At 38.0% G+C, this 21,733-nt stretch overlaps 1 long non-coding RNA gene across 4 annotated transcripts in view; it reads right to left on the bottom strand.

The window, feature by feature from the left end:
- Positions 1-16,534: 16,534 nt before the first annotated feature.
- Positions 16,535-21,733, bottom strand: part of LOC138710149 (uncharacterized) — a 59,687-nt gene continuing 54,488 nt past the window's right edge. For 2 of the 4 annotated variants that reach the window (XR_011335106.1, XR_011335108.1), the window contains one exon: positions 16,537-17,320. This is a non-coding gene — a long non-coding RNA (uncharacterized lncRNA). Of the gene's footprint in view, positions 17,321-21,733 lie in introns of all 4 variants that reach the window. The other 2 variants (XR_011335107.1, XR_011335105.1) reach the window with 2 other exon arrangements.

Raw genomic sequence — 21,733 nt, 5'->3', positions numbered from 1 at the left:
GGGGGATAACAACAGGTGTAACCTTACTTTAAAGGAAGATAATGCGAATTCCTTGAGATTGAGTTCGGAATATGTTGAACATGATCCTGCTTCAGAATCTGTGATGGCTAGTGCAGAGGTACTGAAAGGAATTAAAAAACGAAAATATTGTGATTCATATTTTGACATGGAATTCCCTGAGTTTGCTGATGGACGTCCAGAGTGTGAGATACCGTAGGTAACAAAGTTTTGCCCAATACTTCTATGTTCCCTGCCAAGCTTAGAGACGGTATTTCGAAACTCATCCTGACTTCACAAATGAAACTGTACACTAGGTACTTTAAAAGAAAAACTGATGACTCCATGGAGTTCGGACAATATTTTTATCTCGTGTGAAAGACAAATAACGAGAAAGCACTGGAAGCGTCGTACTTGTTAAGTGATGACAGGCTCTTGCTGGTAAACCTCACTCTTGCTTAAACTCTTATGAAACCACTATTAGTGAAGGTAGTGAAGTGAAGTGCATGGTGGACGAAAGAACTGCAAGCTTGATCCTCAGTGTGCCCTTAACAAATAACACTGTGCGTAATCGAATACAGAATCTATCAAACGATGTTAAAAATATCATAATTTTCCTTATCAGTCAAATGAAATGTTCGATGCAACTTGACGAATCCACGGACGTTGCCGGGTTATCTGTATTAATGACGTTTGGGCGGTACGATTGTTCAGGTCCTTTCATGAAGATATTTTGTTCTGCAAGCCAGTGCCATCCTCTACAAGCGGTACTGAAATTTCATTGAAAACCTTGAGACAATTGCATTCACGTGTGCACAGATGGCGCAAAGGTCATGGTAGGACCTGTTTCTGGCGCTGTTACAATGATCAAGAAAGATAAAAAAAAGCTGCACATTTAATCATTGTGCACTACACCAACACGCTCTCGCAACGAAAAATATTCCAGCGTTATTAAAGCAAGTACTACACAACGTCGTCAAAATGATCAACTTTGTTAAGGCACGACCTTTGCAGTGCAGGCTACTCAGTATTCTGTGCGAAGATATGGAGAGTATAGGCCTACACAAGTCATTGTTATTACACATAGAAGTGCGATGGTTGTCGCATGTTAAAGCGTTGTCCCATTTACTTGAAATTCGAACGTAAGTTTCTTCACTTTTGAATGACCAAAACAATTTGCTAGCAGATTCTTTTAATGATAGGAATAATTGTACAAATTAAGTTGCTTGGTAGACATTTTTTTCAAAATTAACTAATTCATCACATCCATACAAGGTAAACGGAAGACTATATTCGATGCTAATGACTAAAGCTGAGACATCTAGGACGTTTGTCGTTAAGTTAGGTGCACCCAAAGTATAGCATAGCAAGTAGAGAGAGCGGGGGAGGTCAGTGTACAGACTCTGTACGCTGTTCTATAGAGTAAACAACAGAGAATAAGGTGTATACTCACATGACAAATAAACTGGAGCTCAGGGGCCCGTTTCACAATCCTTACAAATTATAAATTAACAATTTACAAATAACAAGTAAATGATTACAAATGCTTGTAAATTGTGTTTCACAATGCTATTTTATTAGTTTGTAAAGTCTGACGAACTTTACAAAATCAGCTAAAGAAATTTACAAATACGCATTATTGGTTACACAATATCGCCAACGACAGTTTACTAAACTCGCTAAGGAGCAGAACTAAAATCGCTGTATTTTTACTACGGTCGATACATATGTTCATATTTTGTACTAAAATAGATTATTCTAAGCTTGCTGATTCATATTTCACCAACAGAAAATATAACGTATTGTTAAAAAAATTAAAAGTATTTATATTTTTATATATTGGCGACAATGGAGTTTCATGTGATGTGATTGGTCGAGTATACCAATAATTCTATTACTTAAATTACCAAAGTTAGCATAAAATTCAGTTAAATAAGTAAATAACAGATTTGGTCCACGTACAAATATGCAATTGATAAAATAATTACGTCTTAACACAAAATCAGGTTAATTGTTTGTGTTGATCCATTAGTATTCATTAATGTTGCATTCCTAACCTCTCAAACATTAGTGATCCCATCAGCAGCATAAAAATTCTGTGCTATAGTAAATAACATTTTGGTGATCAAAAACCTGCCCCGAATTTAACTCTTTTAACATCAACTACCCTGTGCGCACTTTTGCACACTAATATCTTAGAAATTCCGTGTTTATCTGCTAACCCACGGAACTGACAGCTAGTATGCATCCAATGCAAAAACAATACAGTTCTCGCTTTGAGGTTAGGGCATCACTTTTCTATTTTGGATGTTGGATATGATGTCCCATATCTTGTAGGTAGGAGAGATTCCAGCGAAACAGGACTCGAAACGACTTCAGAATACCGCGTAAGTAGTGTCGCTATTGCATTATCGAATTATTTATTTTTGGTGCAGGGAACTTCTTTATTAAGTTCGAGTATTTATTAAATACAATCTTCGTATATAAATACTTACGCTGTATTCTGAAGTATAGCGCGGGACTCATTCGAATCCTTTCATTAAATTTATACAATGATACGAACGTGTTATTAATTCTTGCCCGGAGAATTTTACGTATACGTCTTCGTTTGATTAGGCCTAAATTCAATATCTTCGTCTGAGTCATTAGAACTCCTTAATAACATCAAAACTGCTTTAGTTTAATTCTTAATATTATCCACTTAACTCAAAAATCAATTTAATAAGTATTTATTTATTGTATTTATTATCAAAAACCTGTCTAGAATTTAACTCTTTTAACAACATCAATTACCCTATGGGCACTTTTGCACATATAACTTAGAAATTCCGTGCTTAACTACTAACGCACGGAACTGACAGGACTGACAGCTAGTATATTAAACCAATGCAAAACAATACAGTTCTCGCTTTGAGGTTAGGGCACCACTTTTCCATGTTGAATGTGATGTCCCATATCTTGGAGGAGAGATTCCAGCGAAACGGGACTCGAAACGACTTCGGTGTCGTTATTGTATTATTGAATTAATTTATTTTTGGTACAGGGAACTTCTTTTTTAAGTGCGATTATTTATTAAATACAGTCTTCGTATATAAATACCCATGCGGTATTCTGAAGTATAGCGCGGGACTCATTCGAAACCTTTCATTAAATTCATACAATGATACGAACGTATTATTAATTCTTGGCCGGAAAATTTTACGTATACGTCTTTGTTTGATTAGGCCTAAATTCAATATCTTCGTTTGAGTCATTAGAACTACTTAATAACATCAAAACTGCTCTAGTTTAATTCTTAATATTACCCAGTTACTCAAATATTAATTTAATAAATATATCTTTATTGTATTTATTCAGAATTTGTTGCAATATCAAACTTTACACATCTCAGAGCTATTGTAGAAAAATGTGCTAACTTTACAAGTAAAGTTTACACGTTTGTAAAATTACCCTTCATTGTGAAACGGAATGCTTGTAAAGTGAACAAAATATAATTTGTAAAGATTTTATTTCCTTTGTAAAGTTCAACATTACAAACAAATATTGTGAAACAGAAGTTTACAATCTACAAGCAAAGTTTACAAATTACAAAGCTTGTAAACATTGTGAAACAGGCCCCAGGTCATGTCATCATTGGTATTTCACTGAATTTAGTAACCCGTCCTGATGTCTTAAACATATTTCTTAGATATTCCATATGAAACTATTCACATCACTGTAGCAGGAGCGAACTTTGATGTAGTCCATGGGGTAGGATAACTTTCGGCTAAAGTAACTGAAGTTCCTTACCAAATGTTAACATATAGGCTAGTATCCGTGATGAAAATAACTATACATTATCATTTTTTAATTGGTCTGGCCATAAGAGGGTAATATGCGTTTCAAAACTTTTATTATATTTAAATGATCCACTTTCTCAATAATTTCAGAGGTTAATAAAAAAGTTTTATTGGGTTTGTGTGGTGGAAGAATGTCCGTAACGACGTTTGGAACAAATTGTCCAATGGCGTCCGTGCTTTCATTAATGAAATACATATTTTACTATCTCCTATACTTAGTCGTATGCAGATAGGCTATAACATTATAATAGCATTTCGGTGTATAGTATTTCTGTAAAGTTGATTGATTAGGGAGTTTCCTTTTCACGTATTTCCGCATAAAGCTTCTAAAGTGTGTATTTCCAACGTTATTTATTGGTATGTTGACTCATACCATCATTTTACATAAATCGTGAAAAAAGTCTTTCTGTGTGGTACACATTTAATTCAAACTTAAATGCGATTCATGTCCTTCTTCCTCAGTTGAAACTGTCATCAGTGCTTAATGTTTTTCGTGTTACTATGTTGTGTTACGAATTTACGTCTTTTACCTTTAATTTCTGTGCTACATAAATTTCATAGGATATTTACCCCACTTACTCAGAAATGTTATGTGTCTAATTCATTCATCAACCTGTTTACTATTCATATACTTGATGATTCTGCCATTATAAATATTATACGTTACGTAAGACAGATAATACAACTCTGGAGGTCTGTCCACTACACAAAGTAAATGTGTTCTGTTGCCTGAGTCGCATGCCTGTACGCAACCACTCCTCCACCCCTTCATACTGTTTACCTTCGACAAACATCGCAATACAGTTAACTTGATATTGTCCTGCAGACCTTCATGTTTCAGCTTTACTAATGACAAAATTGCCGCGCTGAAGAAAAAGACAGCGTTCTACATAAAAAGCGTCGAGAATAATTATTTATTTCAAGGACTATAGAAGAAAATAACAAACAATTAATGACTCATTCATAGCAATAATAAAAGAAAACCTTGACAATTTGCTTCAAAATATGAATTCATACTCGCCAAGGGACACACAGGAATCGATTCCGAAGAATTATGAGTGGATTGTAGATCCATTTCTAGTGAAGTCAAACCAGCTCTCACTGCGGCACAATATGAGGTCCATATAAACATGGTTTCAGACAGCCACTGTCAGGCATCATTTAAAAGCAAACCACTTCCGGAGTTTTGGGTTCAGTTAGGGGAGGATCTTTTGATATTAAGTTCAAAAGCTTAATTTCTCTTACAGTCTTTTGGTACTACGTACCTCTATGAATCGGCCTTTTCGAGGTACACGGCTACAAAAACAAAATATCGAGCTTGTTTGGACGCAGAAGATGATATACGAATTCAAACTCACTTCTGTGACAACGGAGAGTGACAAACTCTGCCGCAAGAAGCAGGCACATTCTTCACATTAACTTCGAGTGTACATGCAACTTTGTAACATTTTTTAAATACCTTAACTGGATGTTATATCATTTTATAGATTTAAATAACTTTACCTCCAGTACTTTTTTACTATTGTTTCCTTTGTTAATGTATCTAATTATTCATACTTTCGTATACGTATCGTATATAATATGCCCTATAAAACATAAACATAACTAAAAGCTAAACATTTCTTGGGGCTCCACGGGAAACTTTTGCTTCAAAAAGGGCTCCGCTGCTGAAAAAGTTTGGGAACCGCTGGTCTAAAGCATTATAAAGATCATAAATGTGAAAAGATGAACTAAAATCCGTCGGCTGGGTAGCGTAGTCGGTATAGCGCTGGCCTTCTGTGCTCGAAGTTGTAAAACAAATGTTACGTAAAAGTTTTGAGCTGAATATAATTTAGGCCTATTTGAGTAATAATTATAGGATTAATGGAATTCTGAAAATAAAAGTTGTAACTTCAATTTTTATATTCGTGTGGAGTGGGGGGCACATGTAGACATGGGGTAATTTTGATTGTACTACGAAAGCCCCACGATTATTGGTGTCCCTGATTGAAATTCTGTCTTGCAGAACTCACATTTGACGTGGACGAGAATTGCGCGTGAAAATTATTTTATGTGCTGTGCACTTATCTTTGGATTGACACTAAGTGGCCAACACACTGCGAAACTTATAGGCCTACAATAAGGGATCTCAAATTTTTGTTCCGTATCTGTACATACTCGTACATACGTGGTTGATACTTTTGTACACAGTTTGTAATAGCTGGTGTTGCCTAAGTCCCAAAAGACATAAAACCCTACACGGAAGAACATAGCCTACTGTTTTATCGTCATTAAAATCTACATATTTCCACATATTCGATCATGCAAGCTATCAAAAAATCTCTACAACTAATTTCAAGAGTTAAGGAGAATTGCTCGTTCAAGATGTTATGAAAATGCAATAAATTAACATGAATATTTCTCAAAGCAAAAGCCTTATATTTCTAGAGATAAATAATTTTAAACCCTCAGTTTCCTGCTACTGCAATGCGGACCAGGAATACTGCTGGAGTAATAGTTCACGCTTGACGCAATAAAGAAGATGAAAGCCGCTAGTCTTACCTTGTAGTCCACCATCATTAATTCTGTAGCCAGATGTTCGACTGGGATAATTGCAGGATTCAAACTGCATGGACTGCATGTCGATGCCTTCCCACTGCCTGGGCTCCTGTTTTTCCTACAAAATTTCGGAAATGTGCAGTAATAAATGGTAAACTTTACTTCGACGAGGGTGACGTTTTAAGGGCTATAAATGCCGTGATTTGGCTCACTTCAGAACAAATGTAATGTAGGATGTCCCATGATGTAGTTGACGCAGTGAATTACTCTTATTTCTGAATAAATTGATCTATGAAACATTTAGAGTTCACTTTCTCTGAAAATTTTCTCTGTCGCAGGTAGATGTCTGTGCAGACCTACAATACTGCAAGAAACTTCAATGATCGAATCAGTGAATTACATATAGATTTCTGGAATTGTTTCGAAAGTTCTGAGAGACTTGTACAGCCGCCTAAAATTTTCGGAACGCTTGGAATTTAATTTAACATAGGGTAAGGTTGCCATCATTGGACCAGCGCCACGGTTGGACCACTTCTGTAACTTTGGTCCTTCTGATAATTGCTGCGATCTGGTGAGTTTATTTAGTACTTCCGTGTACAAAGAAGCTGCCATGTTAGTTACGAGGTTCTGGAAGAGTTCAGACGCACGTGCTGTGTTCGTAAAGTTATTTCAACATTGTGATATTGTGTCGAGCATAATTTTAAAGTTCATACGACAAGAAGATACACGTTTTTATAGCGCTCAACTTACTTCATTGGGAAGTGTGATTTATCTGCTTTGCATTGATATATTTAGATACGTTGTTGAATTTTCAGCTTTGCCATACACAAGCGGAGAGTAGAAACGTGCACTGTTTCCACCATTGGACCACTAAGTGATTCCATGAATGGACCACTGGTCCATCCATGGGCACGCCTTAATATAAATGAACAACATGTATATTTGATCTTCATCTTGACTTATATAGCTTATTAACTAATAATTAAACACAAATATATTTTATTGTGGTCCACTCAGTGGCCGAGTGGTTAGAACGCGCACCTTTTACCGCTGGGGTTCCGAGCTCGCGTCTCGATCACTCATGGTACATGGTACGGGCCTTTCCACGGTGCAGAAGAGGACCAGAAAAGTAATAACCAAGAAAGGAAAACAAGTCGGGTCCATTGCAAGCGGAGAGAGAGAGGTATGACTACTACTGCTGTCTGTTGTGCCAGTGCTGCTGGCCAATATATTCCACCGATGCTGATATTCAAGCCTACTCGAGCTAAGGATGAACTAATGGATGGAGTACCACCGGGAACAGTGTTTGCATTCAACCCAGATAATGGCTACGTAAACAAAGAGTTGTTTGTAAAATATTTATATCATTTTATAGACACTGTAAAATCATCGAATGACCATAAAGTACTACTTCTCTTGGATGGTCATACAACACACACTAAAAATCCTGTAGCACTGGATCTTGCTCGACAGTGTAGGTTTGTACTACTTTCCCTTCCAGGCCATACAACACACAGACTCTAACCCTTAGACGTCTCTTTCTTTAAGCCATTAAGCTGCTACTACATTGATGAAATGGAGAAATGGTTGAGGTTACATCCAGGACGAGCGGTAACCCAATTTCAGGTGGCTGAATTATTTGGGAAGGCATATGGGAGAGCAGCTACTGTTGGGACAGCAATTAATGGTTTTGCCAGTGCTGGAGTGTGGCTTGTAGACAGAGAGATGTCTTCAAAGATCATCATTTTTCTACTTCAACTGTACAGTACTGCAATCCAGTCCAGTGGTCGAAGAAGTGACAGTAGCAAAAGATACATCAACAGGAACAAAAGCAACAGCATCAAGAACCACAGTAGCGACCAGTTCAATCATAGAGAAAATTCCAGCAGTAGAAGCAACGACATCAACACAGAAGACATCGACACTAGGAGCAGCAGCATCAACAAATACAGCAGCAATCAATCCCATGTGTGAGAAAGTGCCAGGAGCAGAAGCAACAGGAAATGAATCAGCTGAAGGAGCAGCAACGCAGATAAAAGTAAACGAAGGTCCAGGGAAGGACAACAATTTCACTGACTCTTGTAGTCCGACAACAAGTAGACCTAGGCCTAATTATAATTTGGTCGTTCCTCTCGCTGAATTATCTCCTTTGCCAAAAGCAGCTACTACTGTTGCAAGCACAAGAGGAAAGAAATGCACACTAAAAGCTCTCGTCCTGACAAGTTCTCCGTACAAACAGCAGTTCAAGCAAATCATCAACAGGTTTGAAAAGAAAAAAATTAACATATCCTTCAAGTGAAGATAAGAAAGTTCGTCGGAGTACCAATAATGACTGGTATTGTGAAATATGTCAAAGTCGGTCAGTGGAGGACATGGTCCAGTGCATGACATGCAGGCAGTGGGTACATGAAAACTGTGCAGGAGTGAAAAAGAACGTGAAAAAATATTTTTGTTTGAATTGCATTTAGAAAAACTGTCCAAGACATAAAGGTAAAAATAGAATTTATTTACTGCCTGCTACATGATTCAAGTTACAGTGACAACATGTTGTTTACCACTGTGAGATGTGAAACCAGTAATTTTATAACCCATATTTCTGAACACATGCAGGTTTATTCATCTTTGAACTTTTTTAAAATTCAGTTGCATTGGGTATGATTATATTTGTTTATCTAACCATCTGTATCATTTAAAATAAACCAAATGTCAAATATTTTGTTATATACATCAGTCAGAATGTGTTTAGGAAGAAATGTTTTCATGAAACCCGATGGTCCATTCATAGAACCCAACTGGTCCATTGGTGGAGCTAGGTCTCCATGAATGGACCGCTAGGCGAAAAATTAAAACCGTTCATTGTTTTTTTCGAAGTTGTATTCCGATATTGATTATTATACAGTTGATAGTCCTTCATACCAGGAATTCATGAAATTTAAAATCTTAATATTTGACTCAATAGTTTTTCTTAAATTCCGTAAAGAAGTTATGTGGTCCATTGATGGCAACCTTACCCTAGCTAGTGATAACCGGTGTAGATGGAGTAGGAAAAGGGACTCGTCTGCTAGGGATGTTTGATTACACTTCGTCTGATTGATTAGTCTATATATATGCATATATTTCTTTCTTTCTACGCTCTCGGAGGCAGTGCCGAAAATGCAGTACACATTCTAACGTGGAAAGATAAAATGTATGCACGTTCTTTTTCTTTCCGGCAACTTGTAGGCTAAGTCTGTTATGTAACGAGGTCACTCAGCGTCGGCTGAATTGGTGAAATGGAGGTGATATTAAAGCAAAATGAATCCATGATGAGCTACCAAGGGATTATGTGACCCAAACAAGTGATCGGACCAAGTGGGCTACAAGCAATTATGGCAGGCAATATATTTCAATTTCTATCAATGTTGAGACCGCTTCGGTAGTAGGTGCACCAACGAAGAAAGATGAGTTCATGTCAATTTAGATGTTATTCGAGGGACCTATGATCAGTTCGTGGTCACTTGTAAGACGGTTCACGGACGTATTTCCGAACAATCTTAGTTCCGAATGGTCTTCATTCCGAATGCGTTGTTTCCGAAACCAAATATTCTCGATCCCAAAATGGAAATACCTACAATCGTATAAAAAATGTTTACTGAATCCATTGCTCTTCGTTACTTAGTAACAAAATTCTTCAAAATTCGACATTAGTCTTCCAAACTTTTAGGTACCTAGTAGTTCAGGACTTATAATGCAGGTGATACCAAAAATGACCCCAGGAACCAAACTGCTGTTGTTGGAAGGATATGTATATTATAAAAACAAAAGCGGATCAGCGTGGACGGAGTATTGACAATGTAGGGAGGGGGGGTGTCCGCGTAAAAGTAGTCACTACTGCCGCTGGTGGAAGTATTGCCCTTCCGAGCACACGCAGCCTCCTAATAGAGAAGAGGCGGAAGGTGAAATTGTGAAAGAAGGACTGAAGCAGAACATCCCGAGCGCTGTTCTTCTCAAGTACTGCGGCATGTTCCACCGAGAGTGGTGGCATTGCTGCCAGAAAGAAGTAATTTAAACAAGGCGATGAGAAGAGAAGGAAACGCCACCTCCTACCTAACCCTACTGCATTGAACAACCTTGCAGAGATCACAGAACTCTACACAAAGACACTGAAAGGGGTACATACGTTGAGTTTGGGAATCAACAGGATCGAATATTAATATTCTGATCAAGAGAGAACCTCAAGCTGCTGATGCAAAGTACAACATGGTCTCTTGACGGAACATTCAAAGTGGGTCTATCCTTATTCACCATCGTGGGCACAGTAACGAGGCCGTCTCTCAGACAAGCAGAGCTGGAGCAACTTGCTTTGCCTCTCGTTTATAGCAAGGAATACAGTGTGGAGTTGGGCACGCCATTAAGATTCCAAATGCACTGAAGACTGTTATGGTGCTAACACGAAATTGTAACCTGATATTAATGTATTCACAGCTATTGACACGCAACTGCTTTAAATAAGATCTAAAGTATATACAAATAAATATATTATCTATCTTACGTGCTTCCTGTGCATTTATGTGAAATAATATATGCCCGAACTGTAAAATTAGGTTATGTTAACTGGCATAGGAATATCAAATAGTTCATTATTTTTTATAGTATTGAAACCACATGTGGTAGAATATACAATAAACACACATATTCCCAGTTAAGATAATTATTAAATGATAATACCATATACCGTACTGTAATTACAGTGAAAAAATCATACATATACACAAACAATTTTGGAAATTGTGAAGGACGTGTAACTAGCGATTTTGAGAGAGAAGGAATTGTCAAAAAGTGCTGATTTTTCATGACTGGAAGTTTGAAGAACGAGAATTGTAAAAATAATAAAATTACCTTCATTGATAAATTACCGGAAAATGTTCAAGTATTGCATGAAACCCGGTGATGCAGATAACCTAAAAACCCGTGAAACAAGTAAGTTTTCTGTGAAATGAAGAGGCACAACACTTCCAAGTGAACGCAAAATGCACATTACTCTTCACTTAGTATATCCAAGTCACAGTGGCGGCTCGTGAACTTGTGGATTAGGAGAGCTGCAGTAGATTTTGGTACATACAAATTTCACTTCTTGATACCATTACTAATAAGTATAGGACAAAAATAAATGCACTACATATCGAAAAACCAAAATTTCCTGACTTAGTTGGGAGATATCTGTGGTATCATTTGCTAATCGCTAAAAAAAACTAATACCATCGATTTCAGTCTGAATTTCAGATCGGCAGACACTCAACTTGCAATCTACCAGTGCATTCTGAATTGTCTTAGAATTACCTTTAAACAGTGGCATGTTCCAAATGATTTTTGAGAGGCTGGTTTAGATTACTCACTAACTGTAGCAACCCACGAAATACACCAGGGTTCTTCGAATCGTTTTTTAATCATGTCCCCTAAGGGGAAGTTCATATTGGCCACAAAATGTGATACAATCAATATTTTTTAAACATAATTTCACGATTTTTTCTCACTTCTTGATTATATTTGAGAATGTTTGTTCTGTTCGTTTCACTTAATTGCACAGCAATATTAGTTTTGCCTAACATAGCCAATGAAACAACATTTTTCAGGTGAGACTGCGAAGATTCGTGCATTTTGCTTTTTATGGGCAAATGTCCTAAATCTGTCACACGACTCCTTGTCCAAGCAGCATCACCACCGAAGAGGAGGCAAGGAAAACAAAATACAAATTTTTTTGTTCACATCCACGTAACCACAAATGCTTAGCGTAAATTTCATTGTTATACTTCCTTACAGTACATACTGTATATGCACTATTTCGGCTGGATGAAGCTTGAGTAAGATTTAAGTCGGGTAACGGATGACCCTTTAATTTCACTTCATTACATCAATATTCTCCGCAAGGGAAAGTTGAGAAAAATAAAATTAATATTCTGTAATTCACACACACTCATGCTTCCAAATTTGCACTGGTTAAGTTACGGTACTAAGACGTCACACCAAAGCAACACTCAGATATACTGATGGTCAACAATTTTATAAAACTGGAAAAGAAGTCTCTTTCGTGGTGTGTGGATAAGCTTCAGGGCTTCTACCGCGTTGTCTTGGTGTTATTGGCTGACGTTTCGACCGCTGTGTTGTGGTCATCTTCAGAGCAGTTGTTGGATAAGGAAATCGAAAAATCGAAGGAGAATTGGGAGGAAAATTTAAAAGGTACGCAAAACGCGTCCTTGCAAGGGGTTGGGGGCTGTACAAAACTAAATATGTGAGCTCCAAGCCTGTTGGCCACTAGTCTCACTCCGGGTTACGCTGCTCCCCTGAAGGAGCTCTAGATAATTTTGAAGGGGAAGCCGAAATTGGACGTAACCTCTTAGGTACCACATACGCGAGGGGGGCTGAGATTGATCAATTGATCACGGAACGGGGCGAGGAGGAGTTGGCTGGTGTTTGCCGTTAGGATGGCAAGACGCTGTCATCTGTTGTTCAATGACAAAGCATGTGAAGGCCGTCGGAAGAAGCGCCGTGAAATCTAATCTGCAATTTGAGAGGTCCCTGTCCTTTCAATTTGCGACTTATTGAGTGACCTCGTATATTTAATAGACTATTAATATTATCTGAACTAGGGCATACATCGTTTATAATAAAGGTGGAATATATATGGGGAAGGGCATATAGGTCCGTGGCCCATTTCTTATAGGGCTCATCCCGACATTTGTCTTACGCCTGAGAAAAACCACGGAATACCTTAGGCGAGATGAGTTGTCTCATGTATAGGAGACTAGCCAATTTGGCTATTATGTAGGAGGTGATTGTTATGAGCCTTGTTGAATCGTCTCAATTTTGAGACAAGCCATTTGGCTATATGATGGCTCAATTACGAAGAGGGGGGAGAGATGTAATTAGTTAATTAATTTAAGTAATAGGGAGATTAATGGGGATATGAGTGCAGGTCCGTGGCCCATTTCTTTTAGGGCTCATCCCGACATTTGTCTTAGCGCCTTAGGAAAACCACGGAAAAACCTTAGGCAGGATGAGTTATCTCAATATCAGAGACTAGCCAGTTGGCTCTTAGGTTGAATGACTCTATGAATCGATGGATCTATACTAGCCAATTGGCTCTATGATAGTTCCATCGATCAACAAAAGTAGATATTGTTAGGGAGGGATTTTGTTTAGCCCAGTTAAGACAAGGTCATTTTACAGCGGTTGCACTATCCAAGGAGTCTGCCAGCTCTTATATATATAGTAGTCTCGATGGGGGAATACTTGCTGTGATAGGTCGTAGGTTCTCCTTCTGGCATCTGATTGGTCCTACGTTGACCAATCCGGTTGAGATCTGTATGAAGGGGAGTATTCATATTAAATACTGGCCCTCATAAGGTCCGAAAGAGTGACCTTGATACCGTGCCCGATGTCCGGATGAAGGGGGGGGGCGTTGCGTACATGTGGAAACCTGGTTTCTCGTTCCTAAGTATAGGTCGTAGGTTCTCCTTCTGGCATCTGCTTGGTCCTACGTGGTCCAATCCGGTTGGAGTCTGTGTGAAGGGGAGTATTCATATTAAATACTGGCCCTCTTAAGGTCCGAAAGAGTGACCTTGATACCGTGCCCGGTGTCCGGATGAAGGGGGGCGCCGCGTACATGTGGAGACCTGGCTTCTCGTTCCTAAGTATGATCTTGGAATAGACTTCCCTATAAGTTGCTGAGTTGTAACCCCTCGCCCTTGTTGATGTTGTTGGGATGTTGTTTGATGTGGACGGCTTCTTTAACCAGTCTTCTGTATCAGTTGTCTTCTTTATCTATTATCTTGATATTGTCGAATTCGATGGAGTGCCCTGAATCTGCTGAGTGTAAGGCTATTGCTGATTTTTCGTTTGGTCCGTATTTGCAAAGTCGAATGTGTTCCTTCCTTCTATCTTCCACCGTACGTCCAGTTTGGCCTATGTATTTTAAACCGCAGGAGCAAGGGATCATGTATGTTATGGTTTATTTAACGACGCTCGCAACTGCAGAGGTTATATCAGCGTCGCCGGATGTGCAGGAATTTTGTCCCACAGGAGTTCTTTTACATGCCAGTCAATCTATTGCCATCGACCTGGCCCGGGATCGAACGCGCAACCTTGGGCATAGAAGGCCAGTGCTATACCAACTTGCCAACCAGGTCGACCGGGGATCATGTATATTCCGGCTGATTGGAGGTATGGACGTTTATCTTTGACTTTGACTAATGAGTGGGAAATCTTGTGTGGGGCGTTGTATACCGTCTTGATATTGAATTTCCTCAGTAATTTCCCAATTCTGTCTGTGGTTCCTTCTATGTATGGGAGAAAGGCCTTCTGTTTCATGTTCATAAGTTCAGGATCTTGTTCATGTGCTTCTGGTCTTGAGTTCTTGTATGTGGACTGCCTTATAATGTTGTTGTCATATCCGTTGTTTTTTAAGGTTTTGTGTAGGAATTGAAGTTGTGCTCGTAGGTTGTCAGAGTCACAAATTCTATGAGCGCGCTCGGTGAGAGTTTTGATGACCGATCTCTTGACTCCTGGGTGGTGATGTGACGAGGCGTGTAAGTATCTATTGGTGTGGGTAGACTTCCTGAAAACTGAGTGGCCGAGAGAGCCATCACTTCTCTTCTTAACCAGTACGTCCGGGAACAGGAGTTGATCTTCGTGTTCTAATTCCATGGTGAATTGTATGCTGGGATGCTGTGCGTTGAGGTTGGTCAGGAACGTGTGCAAGGTTGCTTCACCGTGTGGCCATATCACAAATGTGTCGTCAACGTATCTGTACCAATGTGAGGGTGATGGTTGTATGTTGGCTAAAGCTTCAATTTCGAAGGCTTCCATGAAAATGTTGGCTGCTATAGGTGATAATGGGGAGCCCATCGCCAGACCTTCATTCTGAGCATAGAAGTTGTTTTGGAACTGGAAAAGGTTGATTGTAGACAGAACTCCGCTAGTGTTGCCCATTCTGTCGGCAGATCTTGAGCTATGAGTTTTTGGTGTATGATGTAGGTGGCTTCGTTGACAGGAACATTGGTGAACAGTGAAGTTATGTCAAAACTGACTAGTAGATCTCCGTCCTGTAGCTTAATTTTGTCTATAATCTCGATGAAATGGCCTGAATCCTTGATGTTGGATTTGATCTCTTCAGTGAGGGGTTGGAGCTTCGTAGCCAGAAAACGAGCTAGGGCCTGAGTAGGTGAATTGATGGCACTCACTATCGGTCGGAGGGGGGCGCCTTCTCTTTCGTATTTTATGTGCTTTTTCAAAAGGATTCTACTCGTGCAATCATTTTGAGGTAAGGCAAATATTAGATTCTGCTGGAGACTGGATATACAGTATACGTAATAATAAGGCAAATGAGAATATTAATTTCGTTATATTAACAGATAAAATTCTACAACAATAAGTATGTGAAAAGAAAATAAAAATTTTGTCATTTAGTTTCAAGGGAATAGAGAATCCATTTGACGTAGCATTACAATAGCGATGTGGGAGGGGAGGAAAGATATTCCCTTGGCGCCTGGCTCTGCAAGCCACTGCAGCGAAATATGGGTCTTAAACAGCGGCAGTTTCCCTCTGCTGCCCTTCACCACTCTACCCCCTGACCTTCAAGACACACTCTCTTACGAGCTGTCCCACCCTGCAGATCCCAGGACGACTTTGAATGCAGTGTCAATTCCAGTACAGTCGACGCGAAAAAAGATAATGCATCAGATAATAGTACATATTACCGGCCAGATGAAATATAAAGCAATTTACCAATAAAAGCTGTAACAATAAAATAAATATTATTTTTAATTTCCTGTCAAAGCAAGGAGTGCTGCAGCTCTGCCAAGTCATACCGAAAGTTTAACCTGTCACATATTTGTACATGCAAGGCATAGCCTACCAAAAGCCGCAAGTATTTGGGTGACACGTCCTTCACAATAGCCAAAATTTCTGAAGCTATAAATCACTAGTCTCTTAAACACAAATGAACAACAAGGTCAGGAGAATGGTTATGTAAACCTAAACAACTAAGACATAAATCTGCAGGAATTGAATAATAATATTCCAAATGCTGTGCATAGCAACAACTTACTCTCTCTTTTCAGCTTAGGCCTACACATACCAGCTATTTTAAGCCTAAAAACTGAAAACCTAGGGACAATTTGTTGTCTTATATTATGACGAGGAGAATATGAGTTGCTTTAACATTCTGAACTTCAAGTAGAAAAAATGTTTTCAAGTGAATAATAAGATATTTTACAATAGCTCAATATTTACTAGAAGTATGCTCTGATTTACAGAAAAATTTGAGTTCAATTATTAAGAAAAACAAGCAGTTCTCTCTGAAGCACTTAATACTTGCAAATCCAACATATCAGTATTGTAATGAATGATCATAGTGAGACAACAGTGTCTAAACACACTTCACAAGTTTTTATAGTTTTCATTATACTAGAGATCATATATCCACAAATATTACATAATGAACTCAATTCACTGTAACTCACTTTGGAGGCTCGCAATCTGTTTCATTATCTCAATTGCTCATCACATTACCCTTCTCTTGCAAAACACCTCGGAAGCCACTTAAAAATTCTCTGTCATCCTCGTCATAAGTACCACATTAATGAACTGTGACACACATATTAGTCTTAAATTGGAAACACATTAGCAGTAACTTGTTTTTATCTCACTACCGGCACAACTAAGCACATTTTTCAATCTTGTGTGGAACGTGATGTCAGTATCCTCTATCCTCTCGGATTTTCCCCACATAGATTCTTCAAAATGTAGCTACCTCACAAAGGGCAGAGCTCTCTGTAGGAATCCTTTCCTCACGTCCGGCTTTAAAAGTCCAGGCCTTCCTATATCCAGGATTCTTAGTGAACTTTCTCATTACAAAGCCCTTCTCGAGTCGATTTGTGCATCCACAGGCGCACATCCAACCATAATATCTGTAATAAAAAAACCGCATGTGAAATAATCAATATATTTTTATACAAATTTTGGAGCAAGTGTAGAATACCGTGGTCCCTCAACAGACAGAAAATACATTCAAATATAGCCTAAGCTAAAATACTATTTGCATAGTTAATTATTGTTTGCCTACTGTACTTTACTGAAGAACATTTTAAATACCGGTAAATATTTATACAGATTAAATTGTGACATGTGCTTGTAATTTAATAGCAATAAAGAGTTTTCATTGTAATTGTATAAAGTTTGTTATGCTTAAAACTTTTAGAAATGTCTTGTGTAGTTAATAAAGCTTAAATGTACTGAATAGTAAGCCTAACCTAGATTTCTTTCAAGATCTTCTGTTTCATAACTTGTCAAATATGATTGAAAATGGAAATAAACACTGTTATAATAGAGGATATGTCAGTCTAATATAATTTCTGACTTTATCAGGACGACTGCTTAAATATTTAATAATTTAAGGGAAATAATAAAATCATATATCATGCCATCAACTGATGTATGTTTTCATTTTTTGCACTATATGATAAATAGTACGTGGATTACGGTAAGAATACTTATATCTACATATGTTAAAGGAATTTAATTTTTTTATATTGAAGGTATATACATAAAATGAGCTGATAATCGGTAATCCTTTATTTTTCCAATACCACGGATTCCAAGTATTTGTTTGGAATCTTAATGGCGGAATTGTGCCACGTGACCTCAACATCCAGTCAGAAACGATACATCCAATGGTTGCACTGTATTCATAGTCACTGCAGTAAGGAAGAGAGGCAGTATGCAAGGGCCTTGAAACAATCTTACAGTCCAGTAACACTATTAAACCGTGTGGTGACCGACTTTGAACAAGCCATCATAAATAGTGTAACAACTGTTCTTCCTGATACCCACGTATCCGCGTGTTTCTATCGTCGAGTACAGGCAGATGGGCTCCAAAGGGCCTACAACGATGGTAATGGCCGCCAAGTGAAAATAGAGACACACATGCTGCTGGCACTATCTTTGTGCCCCCACAAGATTTGCTCAGTGCTTCAGGGAATTTTGGGATGACGTGTCCGACATAATGATGCCAGTAGTGGATTACTTTGATGTAAATTACGTTTCCGGCAGAAGGACGCAAGGTAGAAGGCGTGCAGTTCCCCCACGCTACCCCATACAATTATTGTGGCACCAGCACAGTGCCACAATACATAACCAACATCGAACCAACAACTTTTGTGAGGGCTTCCATAACCGATTCCAAGTGGTTGTTGGAAAAGAACACCAGACTTTCTAATACACCATACAAGAACTGCAGAAGGAGCAAGGAGACATGGTTAATGAGTTCCAAATGGGGCGGACTGTGCGGACATAACTGAAGAAGAAGTGGCTTCGCCTACATAAATCCATTCGGAATGTCGTTCTACAACAGCCGTGGCGAAAATGTCATCGTGCGCCGAGTCACTGTGTAACCTGCAACGTGCATAGTTGCTATGGAGGGAGGCGGACACACGAAGGGGAAATGAAGCAACTGTCTGACTTATTAACGGATTTCCATTTTCCTTACGTCAAGAACTTAAACACAATTTTATACAGTACAAGGCTACAAACTAATGTTTAGTATGTGTAACGAAGAAAGAAATGAACAATGAAACATAGGACACATTATCACAACCTAAAATTAACTGTCTTCAGAATGTCTCTGCGACAGAGTTTCAAAATCAGGAATGATGTCACTTACTGCCAGTCGTAGTTGATCACGAAGGTATTTGTCTGTCAGTCGTGATCTAAATTTGGTTTTTACTATTTTCATTGTTGAAAATAATGTGTCACAAACGTAAGTTATAGCGAACATGACTTCAAAAGAGAAAGCGAAAGAACGAAGATTCGGATATTTATTTTTTGGCAAAGATTTGAAAAGTTCAACATTTGTCAAGTCCTTACATCTAGCTTTCATTTAACATCACATTGTAAATCTGTGAGTTTAAATTGAAGATCTAACCGCATTATTCGTACATCTGCTGAAAAAGGATCGACGTACAAAGATAATAATAATAATAATAATAATAATAATAATAATAATAATAATAATAACAACAACACTTAACCTTTTAATAACACTGGACTAATTAATAATTAATTTTATACAGAATTGTTAAATGAATATTTTGTAAATTAATCTATAATATTTTAATAAAGTGGTTTTCAATAGCAGCGGGGAGTGAAAGTATCCCAATTTTAACACTGATTTTACAAATAGAACAATTTATTTTAAGAATGTTTCACAAATTTAAACTGACTCACCTAGTCTTGTGAAGGACGCGACGAGCAGCTCTGCAACCATTGTTTCTGCTTCATACGGTTTCTTCTTTTGACGTCCTGTTTCCTTCTATTTAGATAACGAATTCTAAAAAAATGTCCGTGCTCTACTATTAACTTCAATAATTCCGGATCTTCATTTGGAAACTTTTTCCTCAAAAATCTAAATAAATGGCCAATTACATTCTTTTTTCTGTTGACTGATTTTTTATGCAATTTTCTAAATATAACTTCACACTCTTCAATTGTTGCCATCCACTTAGAAGAGGGATAAACCAATCCACCACGTGAAACGACCTCTATCCATCCTGGAGATTGTTGACTGCAATTAGCATTCGAAACAGCACTTTTGTTATTACATTTTCTAGCAATATAACCAGCAACATACCTGAGCGCTTCCATTTCTTCTCTTTTCATCAGCTCTGTTGTGTCAATTCTATCATCAATATCCATCTCTAATGAGTTTAGTTCCTCAGGGATTTCGTTCACGCTTTCATGAGAAATGTCTACGAGATCCTGAAAAATTTGCTTTGTTATTATTACTCCACCTGAATCTTCTACTGGGGCACTTGTAGGGTGGGGCAGTCGACATCCTAATATCAATAGGCGTAAGCGATTTTTTACTTCGACGGGCAGAGAGTTATTATAAAAATGTCCCATCCCACGAATTTGGGAAAATAGGTTTTCCAGGGCGTCCTGATTGAGTTTCCTGGTCATTATATAATCAATTCCTTTTTCTTTTAAATCGCTATACAACCCTTTCAAGCTCTTAATAGAGGTAAGGAAGCCATTCTGAAAAGGTAGAAGAGTATTTTTGCCTCTGACTCTCAGTTCTTTTATTGTTTCCTCCATTCTATCTAACATCTCTACTTGTTCATTGTGGTTAATTCCGAAGGCACATTTCAGTTTATTGTGTGTAGGATCTTTCGGAATTCCCGAGTTCATTACATCTGTGAAGTCATTTATGAGTTGAAAAAATTCATGAACTTCTTCACTTTCGGGTACCAAATATTTGATCAGCGCAGCAGTGTGATGTGAAAAAAGTTCCATGGCTGGTGCAACTCTTTGCCTATCATTCTCTTGCACAGTAATGTGAAACCAATGTAATTTTGGGAATAGTTGCAACTCCGAAGAATCGGATTTAATAATCCGTTCAATTACATTTTTTTTCAATAATTGTGTCATTCAATTGAAACCCACTGTCAATAAAATGGTTTCTTAATAACTTAATCAGGTGGGGCAAATCTGCAAAAACCCAAATATTTGCATCCGAAGCAGGATTTGAAAAGCAGGTTTGATTTACATTTATTTGCAACTCATTCCACAATCTTCTATTGCCACCACCCAGATCAGAAACAATTGCAACTACTCTGAAACCTGCCACTTCAATTTCTGTTATAATTTCAAACAGTAGCTCTCTGTTCATTGTTTTATCGAAATCATAATAGATGGGCTGCTTCCACTCACCTGTCAATCCTCGGATCATTACGATTTGAGCATTTCTGTGAGGGCCCAATATCGAATCATCCTCGTGATCGTAACAAATGACACCATTGACATTCATCTCATCAAATAGTAACACTGATAACTTATCCATTTCGCTCAAAGACATCCCCTGCTCTTTTAAAATTTTCAGTACTGGTGTAAGAATACCAGGAGAAAAGGGCAATTTTTTTGTCCAACGCTGCAGAGTAGCAATGCTTGGTAGAGGAATTCCCACCTGTGATCTCAAATGATTGTACAGTTTATCACTAATTGCTCGCTGAGCTAATGCCGGAATTATGTCTTGTTCTTCCCATCTTTGCTTTCTTTTCCCGCTAAAAGCATTTTTATTTGCCCTGGAGTGAACACTTTAACTAATATATGTTTTACTTTTCCATTTACTAAGCGATTTAAACACTTTCTTTGTCATTGTGAATTTTGGTTGACTCTAAAATGTGCTTGCTTTTTATATTTTATTTGTAATTCTTTTAATTTAGACTCTAACTTCTCAATGTCTAATTTAAGTTTTTCATTTTCTATATGTAGTTCTTCATTTTCTTTTTTGAGATCCAGCCCCTCATTTTCCAATGAACAGACGAAAG

This window comes from Periplaneta americana, chromosome 12 (genome assembly GCF_040183065.1).
Source record: "Periplaneta americana isolate PAMFEO1 chromosome 12, P.americana_PAMFEO1_priV1, whole genome shotgun sequence".
NCBI classification, from domain to species: domain Eukaryota; kingdom Metazoa; phylum Arthropoda; class Insecta; order Blattodea; family Blattidae; genus Periplaneta; species Periplaneta americana.
The sequence above is the reverse complement of the archived record's forward strand: the minus strand, read 5'-3'. Positions and strand labels throughout refer to the sequence as shown.